General features: G+C 33.0%; 1 protein-coding gene across 4 annotated transcripts in view; it reads right to left on the bottom strand.

The window, feature by feature from the left end:
* CCNH (cyclin H) overlaps positions 1-17,097 on the bottom strand; it is a 112,177-nt gene that overhangs the window by 30,152 nt on the left and 64,928 nt on the right. The window lies entirely within an intron of this gene.

Here is a 17,097-nt window from a genome sequence, read left to right on the forward strand (position 1 = left end):
AATAAACATGTTGTGTGTGGGGAACTAATTAACTAATCACTAATTATGTGAATATGATGAATATGGGTGGAGCTTGTGTGGGGTATGTGTGTGTGGAGCTTGTGTGGAGCTTGTGGGGGGTTTGTGTGTGGTGGGGTTTGTGTGGGGTTTGTGTGGGGTGGGGTTTGTGTGGAACTTGTGTGGGGTGGGGTTTATGTGGGTGGGTTTTGTGTGGGCGGAGTCAAAAAGGGGCGGAGTCAAAAAATTTCAATTTATCTTTGTCTTTTGTAATTCCTGTGAATAAAATGAACCTAAAATCTCTTCCCCTTCCAAATCATATATCTTATAAGTCCAAGGAACCATATCTATTACATCAACAATTTTAAAAAGTTCGTTCGTCCATTGTTTAAAATAACCCTTTTCAAAATGAGATTTCCACCTATATATTCTTATGATATCACCAACTTTGAACTTAGGTTTTCTGACATTAATCTCTTTTTCATATTTTAATTTTGTAAATGTTTCTGATGGTTTCATATTTGTTGACGTGTGAATCGTGTCATTATACTTATCCACAATATCCTGAATAAAAGATGACCATTGTTGTGAACCGAGTTGTGTGAATTTTTTTTGTATAATCTCTCTTTTAAGGTACGATTAAAATGTTCAAAAACAACTGCCTTCCCTTCATTAAAGGTACTGTATAATGTAATACTGTTATTTTTTAGAAAATTCATAAATGTCTTGTTATAAAACTCTCTACCCTCATCAGTCCACAATTTTTTAGGTTTTCTCTTACTTTTATTAAATATCTGTTGAAAGGCTAACATAAGAGTATTACCTGTTTTGTTTTTTAATGGTACAACCCATGCGTATCTACTCCTCAAATCAATAACGGTTAAAGCATACTTGTACCCCTTATCATTATTGAGTTCAATCAAATCACCAGACCAGATATAATCTACTTCCTTGGAATAAACTTTCCTTCTCTGAAACTTTGTGAATATTGGTTTATGTAATTCATCAGCTAATTGCTCTTCAGTCTTAATGACATCATTAGAGCCTATAAGTTTTTTGAATTTCCAAGTCCAAGTTTCAATTTAGCACTGATCATCTTCTTCACAATGAACCGATCAACTTTTTCTCTCAAGGTTGGATTTTGTATCAGAGACTAATTATACAACATTTCTCTATCGGCTGCATGCTTTTCTTCCAACGTTGTGGTATTCTCATAATCAATATCGTGTCTCATGCACACTTCATCAACTCTATTGATGGGTTTACTCCAGGAGTTAGGATTGTCTGCCTCATCTAATCTTTTATCTAAGTTTGTGCCTGGACCACAGAAAGAATACCCTGGAAGATGTAATTCCCCTGATATTCCAGTAGTTGTAAATTTACTTCCTGATAAAAACTTTTGTATATCTCCTCCTCGTTTGTGTTTGGAGATAAATTGATTTTTTTTTGAACCACACACCGAACATATACCTTTTTGTATAACCCTGTTATTTTTACTTTTAATATATGAAATATTTTTAGTATTAGTTTTCTTTTTACATTTGAGACAATAACTCATTTATTTATGTGAAAAATTCCTGCAGAGTGCAAAAACCTTTTTAGTTTCCAACATGCACATTTGAATCTTAATTTTTAAAACATAAAGAATCCTTAGAAATGCCTTCACTCTCTCCTCCATTTATTTAAGAAAAAAATAAAAATGAAAAACTTGAATTAAAATGAATATCTTGTCGATGTCAATATTCTTGTCGAAAGTATTGCAAATAGACTTGTCAATTCTTTGTTTTCCTCCTCGGTGGGTTGAGTTATTTTGTGTAATACCACCAATCTTTTTTTAATCTCACTGGTTTCCATATTTTGATATTTATTTTGTCTCGCTCTTTCCTCCCTCTCCTTCTCTCTCTCCTCCCTCTCTCTTCTCTCTCTTCTCTTTTTCCTCCTCTTTTTTTCTACCTCTCCTCCTTCTCTCTCTTCTCATTTTCCTCCTTCTCTTTTTTCTCCCTCTCTTATCCTTTTCCTTTTTCTCTTTCTTCTCCCTCTCCTCCTTCTCTCTCTTCTCCTTTTCCTCCTCTTCCCTCTCTTCTTCAACTCCTTCCTCATCCCTTATTATCCTTGAATCGCTTACACCCCATAGAATATCATACATATATTCATCAGGATTTCTTGTTATTCCTGTATCCAAAATAATTTTTTTACAACAGGAAACCAATAAAATGTCTTTTGAATTTCTAAAAGAGCCTTACCTTTTCTTAACTTTATAATTTTTTCATTATTTAACATTCTCATTAAATCTAAAATTGTCGGTTTATCAACATCAGCATAATGCCAATCTTTTATTGAAAATACCTCATTCTTATGTTGTAGAACATATTTATTAAAATACCGAATACCCTTTTCTTGAAGGTATGCTAGGACACAGAAATGATAATTTTCTTGAAGCCTTCTTTCTATCATTTATGGATGAGAAATATATGTTAGAATAATATTATGGCACGAAACACCTCCCCATCTTCCCATAGTTAAATCATTTTGTATTTCCTTACTTATTATATATAATCCTGTTTTTTCTGTTTTCATGATATAAACAAGGGCAAAACCATTATTATATTTACCCTTATTAAATTCTTTTATTTGTTGTTTACTAATCGTGGCCCCACAAAACTCATTCTCGATACCAAGTGGATAATATTCTTCCTTACGAGACTGATTTATTTGTTCCAGGTCTTCGAGGTTAATTTTAAATGACCAATTATACCCTAAATCATTCATATCATACCCCCATTGTTCTATTCTCATACAAACAATACGCCCTTCTTTATAAAAATTTATTTTAATTCGAACTGTGAATTCTGTATGACCTGGAGATAATATCAACACTTCTGTATCTTTGGAATACACGGCCGTTTTATTTAAAGATATATATTGTGATAAATCGCTTAATCTCACCAAGTCATTCGCGTCAGTCGGGCTTGGATAATTTTTTAATTTATAAGCATTTTTCATGTTAATATTTTTGGTTATATTATATTTATGTCATTCAGCCTGTGCCTTTATGTAATAATTTGATAAATCAATATCCAGTTCTTGAGATACACTAAAGATAGAACCATCTTTACCAACATAAGTCATTTATATTAGATTAAAAATAATATCATAAATTTTTTTATTTTTGTTGAGTTGAAATAACACATAGACATAATTGACAACACTTAGAATTTAATTCTTGGACTTGAAATGTTTGATAAACACCATTCTGTAAGAATTTTATGACTTCAACAGGTGGTGGAAGACCAAAACTATCAAAATAATATTTGTCTTGACTATTAAAAATACAAACCCAATGAGAACCGTTCCCATTATTATCTTCTAAGTGCATAATAATATTCTTTGTATGTTTCGGCACATTTGTTCATTCATCTCTCATACAAATAACCACATGATGAATTTTTAATTTCTTACAATATTTGACAAGTTGTAAATTTGATGTTGTATTCTTTCCAAATTCTTTAAACCACTCATCAATGCTCATTTATTTATTAGAAAGATATAATCCATTACCACTTTTCGTTAATTTTACACCTGCTTGTGCTATAGAAGAAAGCATATCTCCAACTAACAATCTCGCTTTATCAGGCAGACCTTCAAGTTTTTCAGCAAAATCTACAATTACACCACTTCCACTAATTTGTTTCTCCAACTCTTTGTTATGTCTTTCCAATTCTTTTTGAGCCTGGAGTTGAGCCTTCCTTTCGTTGGCAGTTTTCACGGCTGTTGAAATACCACCCGTCAATGCTCCAACCGCACTTAAACCAGCAAATAAAGGAATTAGAAATGGGAGAAATCCTCCACTCGTCTCTCTTATTGAATATTTTTTCAACATTGGTTTTGTCATTTTAATTTTAAGTGAGCCAGTGTCATTCAAGATTTTAACCTGTTCTCTTGTGAGCAAAACATCAATTCTTACTGCTCCTTTTCTCTGAATTGTATTAACGTTAATCGTACAAGGCTTTTGATTTTGAACACAAGATGATAGTTTATGAAGAATGATTTGATTAACATATACCCCAGTTGGTACTTTGCCACTCATTTATTGAACAAAAAATTATGTGAGACTAATCATCACACCATTATCTGTATTAATCTGTAATTCTGTTTCTTCCAAAAGCAAACAATATGTATCAACTTCTTCACTCTCTCCTCTTTCAATGTATAGGGAAGTATCCACTCGATTAGACTTTATAGTTTCCTTTTGAGCGCTCAGGTCAAACGTATAGATTGTATACAAACTTTTAAATGCTGTCATATCCAAAATAGGTTCTTTATTTCCATTACTTTCACACACCTTTTGGTAAGACTTGTATGCTTCAGCAAAATCATTTTTTTCCCAATTAATTTCCAATCTATCTCGTGGATAAAATGTTCCATCTCGAGAAACGCGAAGTTGTTTCACCTTAGCATTATCACTCAATGCATTATTCTTATCAGTCGCAGTATCACCATCTGGCTTTTTAAAAATGATCCACAGATATCGTGGCTTTCCTTCCAGAACACCCAAATTCCATGTGTAAGTAGTTTGGTTGAGTTTAACGTGTTGACATCTTCTTTTGAGGTATGATACACTGAGTGGTTTCTTTGAGTTCAGTCTTCGATTCAATATCTCTTCTGTTTTAAGATTAAGAGTATATTCACTGATATACCAACTCATCTCCTCAATTACAAATTTATTCTGTTCACCAAAAGCACTACCAACACCAAAAAGCAATCTATTTTCATTATCATTCCTTTGTAGTTGAAATCTAATTTTAAGACCATATAATACAGAACTTTATCATGATCACAAAATCCAAATATACCTTTAAGAGGAACTGCCACAGTAAAACTATTTTCTGCTTTTGTATCATCATTATACGCTCCTTTCCTTTGAGTATATCCAGGGTCTGTGTTTGTTCCCGTTGACATATCAGGAATAAAACCTTCGACAGACCCCTTTCCCATTCTATCACTGAATGTATAGAGTGTAAATTTCATCATTTCAGATACAGCAGAGACATAATCAACCGCTTCAACTTCTTGTGTTCCAATATACAAACGCACACTATAAAACATTTTCCAGAAGAAATCATTTACAAGTGTAGCGTTTGTGTTAGTCGCAGCCTTAGTGAATTTAAATTTACACAACAAGAAACTTTCGGTTAGATTCAAATAGGTTTGTTGATTATTTATTTCAAAAATTTTTGTACCATTCGTATTCCAGTCTGTTCCAGTTATTGCATTTACCTTGAAGTAATCTTCTTTTTAAGTGGAGTTTGAGATAATAATAGTATCATCCAAATCATAGATACTATCAATTGCTTCCATACTTGTATTTATTTAGGAAAAAAGATGTTAAAACTTTTGAAACCCTGATCCAAGTATTCGAATTATTTTCTGTCGTTCTTGGGGGGACAACTGAGTTTTGCCTTTCTTAATTTCTTTTATTGCTTGTAATTTATGAGATTCCTTCTGGGCATCTTTTATGCTCTTTACAGCACCTGCTACATTTCCCACAGCAGAAGCAGTTGAACCAATTAGATCTTTATGTTTAAGAATAGTTGAACCAATACCCATGAGAGTATCAATTATCCCATCTCCTCTAAATTGATGCCAACACCCCTTTGTCTCTGAGGTTTATAGTATCCTCTACCAAGATACATACCTTCACCCTTGTAGTATGGGGAAAGGAACATCCCATCCCCTGTAATTATTTTATATTTTCCCAACTCGTGTTTCCTCACAATAACCATCGTATTTATTTCTTGGAAAACTTCACGTAGATGAATTCTGATAGATATAACTTCTCCATTAAAAGAAATCATACGATTATCTTGGTTGGTTATCCTAAAATTTACTCTGTGTATGGTTTTTCCTGACACAGGGAGATAAACCAATTTTTTAGGTTCCATATTGAATTTATAACCAATTGGGGTTGAGTATGCGCTGAATGAAAATATTGTATTTGTTTTTTTTCCATCATTATAAGCACCATCAATCAAATCACAGTGAATTAACACCAAATTTATTCCTGAGGATATTTGAATGACATTATCACTGTAAAACGTCCCATTAGTTTCAATCTTTTTTGAGGAGAAACCCAATAACTCTCTAAATGAATTATCAATTGTGAAATCAACCTTGTAGTTATTTTTAACTTTAATCGTTGATTTTGAAGTATGTTTTTGAATGTCAATAACAATATTTTTTGGTTCATCACCCTGTTCTTTCATAAGACGAGCAATTTCGGAAGATATTTGAGAAATCTCATATGCTCCGGGTGAGACTGTTATCGTTTTGTATCCACTTCCGGGATTATAACTAAACTTGTCATTTTTATCAGTTATATTAAATAAGGTATTATAAGTTTCCATGGACAATAAAGATGCCTCATATTCTTTTGTTGGGTCAAGTTGTAGTGGGTATGGGAATGAAGATGTGTGGTCGCTTGTTGTGAAATTAAAACTCAGGATTGTGCTTCTCATCTTATTTAATATGAGATAAAATGTCTTTATATTGAGATTTATTAATTATTTTCATGTTCATCAACTGGTCTAAAATGGCTGATGCTTCATTAAAACAATTGTTATTTCCAGCCTTCTTACTACCCAACACCAATAACAGTCTATTAACTAATTGCGATGGGTCATTTGGAAGAAAACTAATACCTGAACCAAGGATACTTAAAGCCTGAATAATGTGTTTCTCCTTCTCATTTTTCCTACTTTTACTAGAAATACTAACCCTATAATTTAGAGTGTTCAGCAGATCAATATATACTCTATCATCATTATTTTTCATATCTAATGGTTTATCAATATACTTTGATTCATCCCTCACAGTTGAACCTTGTCTTCCATCTTTTGTGAGAAGAAACATTAATCTCGGAGTTAGTTTAACAGGGGGTTGAGCAGAACCTAAGAACCTTAATTCATCATTAAACATCAATACCTTTTCTTGAACAAGATGAAATATTGCTGGTTGTTCTATTGGAATGAGTCCTGCTTTGGTTTTTGAATCCGCTGAATATTCATTGTTTTGAAGAGCATTCACAATATAATCAGGGGGTCGATTAATCTCTTCCAGTTGTTGAAATAAACCTTCATCATCATATACCTTTCATTCTCCTAAATGCTCTAATTCTTCCTCCGTCATTTGATCAAAATCTTTTAACATTTGAAGTTTTTTAGGAGTATATTCTACTGTGGGAACTGTGGAAACATCTTTCATTTTTTCTTGGGAAGTTTTTAAAAGTGGTTTAAAAAATTTCTCTTGTTTTCTTTCAAATGCTTCTTCGCCCGTTAGTTTCTGTCTGCGTTTCTTCTTTATGTCTTCCTGCTGTTTTACAACTTTTGAAACCAACTCTTGATGTTCCTTAAATCTTCTTGCTCTTTCTTTTGCATCCATTTATTTATTGTAAAATATCATTTAATGAATTGTAAAGATCAACAGGGAAATTTTCCTTTTCTTCATCATTCAAGTAGATGTGTTCAAATAAATCCTTTTCTTTAAATATTTCATCAAATTCTTTATTAACATTAATGCGAGTTGTAATTTCTTCTTCACTAATACTTGCATCTCTGCTTTTCATACGTTTGCGTTGAGTTTCTTCATCAACATCAAAACCAAATGATAAAATCTTCACTCCGCTCAGATGTTTAATAATTTGTCTCGTTCCTTCTGGATTAGTTTCTAATATCCCAAGACCACCAGATTTTAGTTTCCTTAACTCACTCTTACAATGTGAATATTTTGTTGTACCAAGAGAAACCTCCTCAAATATTTGACCTTCATTCCTCAATTGCATATGTTCCTCCACTGAAATATAGTGACAATCTTCACCTTTTACTTCTCCAGGTCTTATTGCTCTAGTTGTTGTTGATACAATGCGTATCACGGGGTGTTTTTCAAGTAAATTTACAATATTCTCATTTGTACTCCACAAGAACCTTGATTTATGAAAGTTTTTTCCAGAAGCAGATTTACCCACAAGATTTACAATAATAGTTGTCATTTATATATGTAATTGTTTATAAAACAAAAAATATATCCCTTAATATCTCATCTTGTTTCACAACAATATATTTATATTTTTCAGTCGTGTGCTTCATGTAATCCTCAAATTTCTTTTTACTTCATAATGTAGAACAATTATCTCTCCAAAAATTATTGATATCTATTGAATTTAACTTCAATAAAATAAAAGTATTAGCATTGTTTCTGATGGAACGATGAGGAAGTTGAAAGTATGATTGACTAAGATAAATACAATTACAAGAAGAATGTCTCCCTCTTGTGTAGTAGCTGTCCATTACCGTTTGGTTTCTCTCATTAACACAATCAAAGATAACGAGGTTCTTTTTTGATTTATCCAAATCTTGGGGAGACGGTATATCATCCGTATTATCACTAAGAATACAAGTTATAGGATTTGATTTCTTTTTACATCTCTGTGTATCACAAAATAGTTGAATTATATCTTCAATGTTATAATCATTTAGGTTTTTTTGACGTTTAAATAAACCGATTATATCTTCTTTTTGAAGACCAGCATTAAAACCTTGTGAGAGTAGTTGATACTCTGGTTGAAAACTCGACTTTGTGAAAATTATTAAATTATCATAATCTAAAAAGTTGGGAGTGAGGAGCATCTTTAAAAGTAAGCAGGTTTTTCCACATCCACTTGAACCAACTATGAGACATCTTAATGAATTTGGGAGATTTTTATGGTTGTTAAATTTTATCTTATTTTCCCAAATGGGTAAAAAATCATTTATGTATATATTTGGAAAACAGGTTATTTAATTTATTATTGGCTTTTTTAGAAACTCTATATTTTATCCGAGGTTCAGGTTTAATTTCAAGATAATCCATTATTTTATTTATACAATATCTTGTGTTGATATTTCCCTGAAAATTACATCCATGAATAATATATAACCACAATCCTTTGAACATTTCTCTTATACGTTCAGTTTCTTCCCTTGTAAGGAAAGGTGTGTTATCACCCTCATACTTTACATTCATTTCTCCAATCAATCTTGTAAAGTAATTCATTTTTGGTGTAAATCTAAAAGAATTATTTTCCTTTTTATGTTTTTTATTATCATTAATTAGAAGATAATCACAGAATATACATTGTTTATAGGCTTTCGACTCTGTGTTTAATCCCCGTCTTTCACACGCAGGACAATTCTCAAATTTGTCATATGGAGAATCAGGAAAGTCTAGCATATTTATAAAGAAAAACTTTACTTAAACTGAAATTCATCTATACTTTCAGTTGTATATTGACTCATATTTAATAATATTACCATCGATATCGATATACTTTTTTTCATTACCAGATAACGACAATATTTTTTATATTAAAGGTAATTTTAAAATGATCGTTCACTACTATTGAACGAAATGTCATTTCACCTGATATATTTACATCCTTTATTTCATCAGGATTTACATATTTAGGGTTGTTGAAAAAAATACAAATTTCTCCTTGCATATTACAGATGGTCTTATCTTTTCTTTCTAAAGCTTTATCCATAAGGTTTTTGTTTTTTGATACTTTTTCTTGTTTCATTGCTTTTTCTAGTTTTGAATATATTACCAGAAGGAGAGGAGAAACTTTTGTTAGAGATACTTTAATTGATGTTCTACCAGGTATACTAAAAGCCCTTCCACTGAAGGAAATTGAAGAACTCATTATTTACCATAATTGTTTTTATCCAATAGTTGTTATATTTATCTTTGTTCAATTTTACATCCTTGACATATTTCTCAGTATATTTAACAAATGAAGAGATTGATTGAAACTTGTCTTTTGTGTCTTGAAACATTGTATCTATTAAGTGAAAAAGTTGGAGGATAAAATGGTTTTAAGCACAGATTCACCTGTAAAATAAACGAAATTTTCATCAAGAAAATTTTAGTTTAAGCAAAGATTTATTAAATAAATATGGTGAATACAACATACTGCGATGTTTGTAATCATAAATATAAACATTATAGAAAACACCTCCGAACCAACAAACACACATTTAATCTATTTCATAAAATATCCCCTCTTGAGTTGGAAAGAAAACATTGTGATATCTGCTCAAAGGATGTTTTGAAGAGTAGTTATAATAGACATCTTCAATCACAAAAACACAAGAAAAATGAGTTTAAAGTCAAGGGAGACTATTATATTGAAAACACTGATGGGGCATTTAAAGGGCATATAAAAATAAGGATTTTTCAATTTGGAGAACCCGGTCCATCATCAATAGCTGAATCAATTGAAATAGTGAAACCTGATGTTGAAAAAGTTATTAAAAAGACATTAAAAGAAATGAAAACGTTAAAGTTTTATATGGGAGTGAAAATGAATATGAAAAGACAAGATGAAGAACAAACTCCTTATATGAGAACAGATCTTCATTTTATAACATCATTTCAAGATTTTTTGAATAGTGGGGTTTATGAAGAACTATCAAAAACAAGAGGAGGATGTTGATAATACAGTGGTAGGAAGTGGATTCAATATTAAAAAAATCATCTTTTTAGATATACACATTCTAAAATCAAACCCTCTTAAAGCTTCTTCTTATATTGAATTACCAAAAGAAATAAAACTAAAGAAGGCAGTTGTTAATATTAAGAACAATGATAATAAATGTTTTCTCTGGTCTGTTCTTGCTCACTTTCATCCACCAAAATGTAATTCAGAAAGAGTAAAACAATATATGAAATATGAGAATACCTTGGACATTAAAGATTTTAAATTCCCAATGCCACTAACAGATATTCCTAAATTTGAGAAAAAGAATAATCTTTCTATTAATGTATATGGATTAACGGATACAAACAAAGTTCAAATATTAAAAATTTCAAACAACTATAAAAATGAAGAAACACACATTGATCATTTATATTTTAGTGTTGGAAAGAATTCACATTACACATACATCAATAATTTATCAAGATTAATCTCTTCTCAGGTATTCAGAACAGCAAACAAAATATATCCTTGTAAGCGATGTCTTAATTCATTTCATACAAAAGAACGATTAGTACAACATTCAAAATATTGTAGTAATCATAAATCAGCTGTAATTACAATGCCTAAACCTGGTGAAAAGATTTCTTTTGAAGATTATAATAAATCTATCATGCACCCATTTGTGATATACGCTGATTTTGAGTGTATCCTTAAAAAGATAAATACTGCTTCTCCTAATCCAAAAGAATCAGAGAAAATAAATATCAAAAACATATTCCTTGTGGTTTCTGTTATTATATCAAATCATCTGTCGGAGAAGAGTATAACAAACTTGAACATTATAGTGGAAAAAAAGCTTCACAAGAGTTTGTAAAACGATTAGAAAAGGATTGTATAAGACTCACTAAATTAATGAAAGAAACAAATGAACCGATGAAATTAACCAAAGAAGAAAAATTAGAATTTAGAAAGAACAATATCTGTCATATTTGTGAGGGGGAAATTAAGGAGTCTAAAGTTAGGGATCATTGTCATCTTACTGGTAAATATAGAGGTCCCGCTCATTCCTGTTGTAATCTTAATTATAAATTACCTTCTTTTATTCCAGTCTTTCTTCACAACAGCGCCAACTATGATACACATCTAGTTATAAATGAACTTTCAAAAACACCAGGGAATATTTCTGCCATAACAAACACAAGTCAAAAGTATATTTCATTTACAAAAATGATATTCACAAAACCTTTTACTCGTATTAGGTTTCTAGATTCTTACAAGTTTATGGGAACACCACTAGCCTACCTCGCATCAAATCTAAGCTCCACGGACTCTTTTCCAAATCTTAATTCATTCTTTCCAAAAGAGGAAATTCACACTAAAGAGGAAATTCAGATTAAAGAGAGAATTCAAAGTAAAGAGGAAACTCTAATTAATGAGGAAATTAATGAAGAAATTCTAACTGAAGATGAAATTCTAATTATAAAGAAAATTCGAACAATGAATGAAATTCTAACTAAAGAGGAAATTCTGATTAAAGATGAAATTCTGATTAAAGAAGGAATTCTCACGAGAGAGGAAATTCAAACAAGGAATTAAATTCAAAGTAAAGAGAAAATTCTTACAAGTGAGGGAATTTATCCTTATGATTATATGGATTCATTTATGAGATTTAAAGAAACACAACTTCCTTAAAAAGAAAGTTTCTATAATAACCTTTATGAAGAAGAGATAAGTGATAAGGAATATAAACACGCACAAGAAATATGGAAAATATTTAAGATAAAGAACCTTGGAGAATATCATGATTTATATCTAAAAACAGATGTTTTATTGTTAGCTGATGTGTTTGAAGCTTTTAGATCACTCTGTCATAATAAAAATTGTTATGGATTCGATCCTGCCCACGATTTCACAGCTCCTGGTTTAGCTTGGAGTGCAATGTTGAAAATGACAAAACAAGATATAGATTTAATCAGTGATGTTGATATGCTTTTAATGATTGAGAAGTCCAAGAGAGGTGGAATATCACAAGTATGTTCAAAAAGATATGCTAAAGCAAATAATAAATATCTTCCAAATTATGATAGTGAAAAAGATAGTAATTATTTGATGTATTTTGATGCTAATAATTTGTATGGATGGGCAATGTCTCAATCTCTGCCTTATGGTAAATTAGAGTGGGTGGAAGAAAAGGATTATGAAAAGGCTTTGATGAATATTGTTATTTCTTCTCAAGAGGAATTGAATGACGAAGAAGAAGGTTATTATTTTGAAGTTGATTTGAGGTACCCGAGTGATCTTCATAATAAGCATAAAGACCTTCCTTTTGCATGTGAGAAAGAAACCCCAAAGAAAGAATGGTTCAGTGATTATCATAAAAGTTTTAATATTAAAGGCAAATCAACAGAAAAGTTATTAACAACATTCTCTGATAAAGAGGGATATGTTTTGCATCAGAGAAGCTTAAAACGGTTTTTGAGAGAAGGATTGAGAGTAGCTAAAATTCATAGAGTTTTAAAATTTAAACAAAGTCCTTGGGTCAAAAAGTATATTCAATTCAATACAGATATGAGAGCAAATACAAAAGTAAAATTTGAAGGGGACTTTTATAAATTAATGAATAATGCTGTACAGCAAGTCCTCGCTTTTCGCAAGGGTTGCGTTCCTGGAAAACCTTATGATAAGCGAAACTGTGTTAAACAAAACATATTTTCCCATAGAAACCAATGTGTTAAAGGGGGGATGTGTTTTTGGCTCGAAATTTTTTGGACATAAACACAAATAAACAAAACACACTCCTCGAGTAGTGGCGAATTACCCCGAGGCTGGAGGAACGGAGTTGATTGCGGTGGACAAGTCACACTTGCGGAGTGGCAGAATCGTCCCCCTCTTCACTTGACACTGTGCTGTCACTTTCTTCACCAGCGGGAACGGTCTCTTGGCAGCTGGTTGAAGGAGCATCCTGGATGGTGGATGGAGTTGGTGCTGCATCTTTTGGCTTGAAAAATGCATGGAGAGTGGGCTGGATGGCTTTGTTTTTCTTTGCTGCATAAAGTTCCTTGTAGCAACAAAGGGCATCATTAACAACACGGCTAAAATCAGTGCTCCTTTTAAGATATGGATCTTGCTCGATAACAAATTCTATGGCATTTTCAAACGAGCTGAGGATTTGGCTGAGGTTTTTCATGGTGAGATGCTTGGATGAAGGTGTCACAGCATCTTCTTCTTCCTCAAGAGCCCACTGCTGTTCCAACTCCATAAGATCTTCATTGCTTAAGGGTTCTGCATGAGACTCCAGTAAGTCATCCACGTCCTCTTCGTCAACCTCTTCAAAACCAGCCTCCTGCGCCAGGTCTACAATTTGACTTGTAATCAACGGAACATCAGCAAACCCCGTGAAATTGTGGACACACTCAGGCCACACTTTCTTCCACACAGCATTCATTGTGGAGGCGCTCACCTCCGCCCATGAATCCTTCAAGTTTTCCAAAGCCATTTTTATGTTATATGTTCGCCAAAACTCCTTGATTGATAGCTTGTCCTTATCAGTTTTTTTGATAAGCTGCAGCATGGTATGCTTTACATAATAGGCTTTAAAAGCAGCAATAACTCCCTGATCCATAGGCTGTAAAAGTGAGGTAGTATTTGGTGGTAAAAATACTACCTGCACGTTTTCACACCAGTCTTCCATTTGCTGAGGATGGGCAGGAGCATTGTCTACAAGCAGCAAAGATTTGTTGTCAATGTTGTTCTCCTTGGAGATACTTCTCAACATGATTGGAGAAGTAATTGATCACGTAATCGTGGGTCAATGCCCTAACAAACGACGCGCTTTTTCTTGTATCACAGCAAGAGATAAAGGCATGCGACGTTTAGTTTGATCTTCTATCCACACACATAATAAACGCTTCATGTTGTGCATGGCACCATCTCTCATTCTCGTTAGTGTCGTTGCACTTGAACTGGTCGCAATCTGTGATATTTTCTTTATCTTTGCCGAACTTTGAACGATCGAATGTACAGTCGATGCAGCGATTGCTGCGTGCGGCCGATTTCCGTTGTCCCTTCACCTCGTTCATGTCTTTTAATTATATCCAATTTCACCTTCAATGTGACAGCCTTTCGTTGTCGCTTGAAACGAGGTGTGCTCGGCTAAAGACTTGCGGGTTGCTTGGGATTCATACTGTAAGGTATGCAGGCGAGCGTGAAGAGAATACATACAGTACATGCGCAGTAAAGTGAAAGTGTGTTTATGCGCATCCTGTGTGATTGTTGTTTTTTGCAGGCAGTTTGAAACTTTTTTTTTGCGTTTTCCTTGCAATGACATTACGATAGGCATAAAATGTTTGCGATAATTGAAAAATTGGTCATTAAAACTAAATTATGAAAAATCGAAACTACGATATGCGAACTTCCGGTTAGCGAGGACTTACTGTATTTGGAAAGACTATGGAAAATGTTAGAAACAGGCAAAACATTAGATTCGCAACATCTTGGAAAGAAGCTTCGAGATTGATAAATAAACCAAGTTTTGAGAGAGAAGAGGTTTTTTCAGAGAACTTTTCTGCAATTCATATGAAAAAGGAAAGTATTGTAATGGATAAACCAATTTATATTGGAACAGCAGTTCTTGATTTATCAAAGAGTTTGATGTATGATTATTTTTTTAATTACTTAAAGAAAGAGGATGGTGAAAATGTTTCATTGTTGTATATGGACACTGATAGTTTTATCCTAGATATAAAAACTGATGATGTTTATAAAGATATGAAGAAAAATATTGGAGTATATGATACAAGTAATTTCAGCAAGAAGAGCGAGTTATTTTCCAAAAAGAATGAAAAGGTTATTGGTAAGTTTAAGGATGAGTTGGGTGGAAAAGTAATGAGTGAGTTTATTGGATTGAGAGCAAAGGCATATGCTTATAAGTATGGTGATCAGATTGATAAGAGGTTAAAGGGAATAAAGAAATATGTAATAAAGAAATCAATAACTTTTAGAAATTATTATAATTGTTTGATGAATAAGAAAGAAGAATATAGGAAAATGAATACAATAAGAAGTTATAAACATAACATATATAGTGAAGAAGTAAATAAAAAGGCATTAGGAGCCTTTGATGATAAGAGATTTATTTTAGATAATGGAATAGATTGTGTTCCATATGGATATTGTATGATAGAGTGAATAGAATAGATTGTGTTTTAACGATGGGAAGATGGGTTAGGGTTTTTTAAGGGCTACAGCCGCGTTTTTTTTTTTGCAATATATAAATGGTCAAACCAAATATTAATCAAAGTAAAGAGTGGAGAAAATCTCAGTCTTGGTATATAAATGGAAAACATAATGAATGTGAAAAATATCAAATAAGTCTTATTGAAAAAATAACAAAAACAAAGGTAAATAAAACAAATAAGCGAATCAATTTAAAAAGTAGTTAGAGGATGTAAAGAAAAAAATGAATATCCTTGAATGGACTGAAAACTTTGATGGTTATCAATTGAACAATGAAAAAACAATTTACTATAATCTCAAAATGATATGTGGCTCAGGAGGTGGTCAAACAAGAGCATTAAGAGAAGTTTATCATTTCGTAATGGCACAAAAGGGGTATCTTAAAAAATATAAAGATTCAAATCTTTTGTTTTTCAATATTTTAGATGGGGATTATTGTGCAAAGAAAATTAAACTATTGAAGGAATTTGAGAATGAACAAATCTTTATAGGTTCAATGAGTGAGCTGTTCAACCCCCAGGTGTTCAATTCAATGAGGTTCAACCTCCAAGTTAAAAGGGGAGACAAATAAATATACCTTGGGATAAAAAGGGGGTTTATTTTAAGGGAAAAAAATATGAATCCCTGAAAATCCCCCATTCATTTACATGGGGAAAAGTGAGCCAGAACCAGTATATTCACCCTACTCCTCTCGGACTAACGCCGGGAGCCAGTCACGGGTGGGCCTTTCGGCCACCCGCGTGGGATAGGGTTGTTCGCCAAACTCGACCTACCTAAGTGCCCATGCGGATGGTAAACCGGGCGATCGCACCTCGCCGCAGGTCGACTCTGGACACGGGCCGCTTAAGCGGTCCATTCTGTACTATCGGGATAACCGAGCGGTGTTATCGTCGGCCTCGACGGTTCCGATTACTTACCGGGCGTATTAAGCCCACTACGAACCCTTTACGTGAAGCAAGATGGAGATTCAAACGAAGGAAAGGACGCAGCGAAACGGGGAACAATTCAACATAATGCACTTTATTCACATAGACACAGAGCACACATATACAGCCAAACATAATCAGAAATGCACATAAAGCAATTTAAAACAACAACAACAATGCAGAGCTACGACCGAATACGCGAACACACGGCAACACTTAAAACAATACCACTTGACGGATGGCGCCACCCACAGATATTTACACCAAACCCCAAAAGAAAATGGAAGTGCGACTTCCCTGATCGCATCGAGTCCTCCTTTTGCGACCGCAACTCCGAGCCCCTCCGGCGTGGTCCGCCAGCTCGTGCCGCGTGTTGCTCGTGTGGTCCGCTCGAAGGTACGGACGGGGTTTTGGGGAAACGGACGGGGT

This window comes from Eptatretus burgeri, chromosome 4 (genome assembly GCF_056783735.1).
Source record: "Eptatretus burgeri isolate ZD-2024b chromosome 4, Ebu_testis_v1, whole genome shotgun sequence".
In the NCBI taxonomy this organism is placed as follows: Eukaryota; Metazoa; Chordata; class Myxini; order Myxiniformes; family Myxinidae; genus Eptatretus; species Eptatretus burgeri.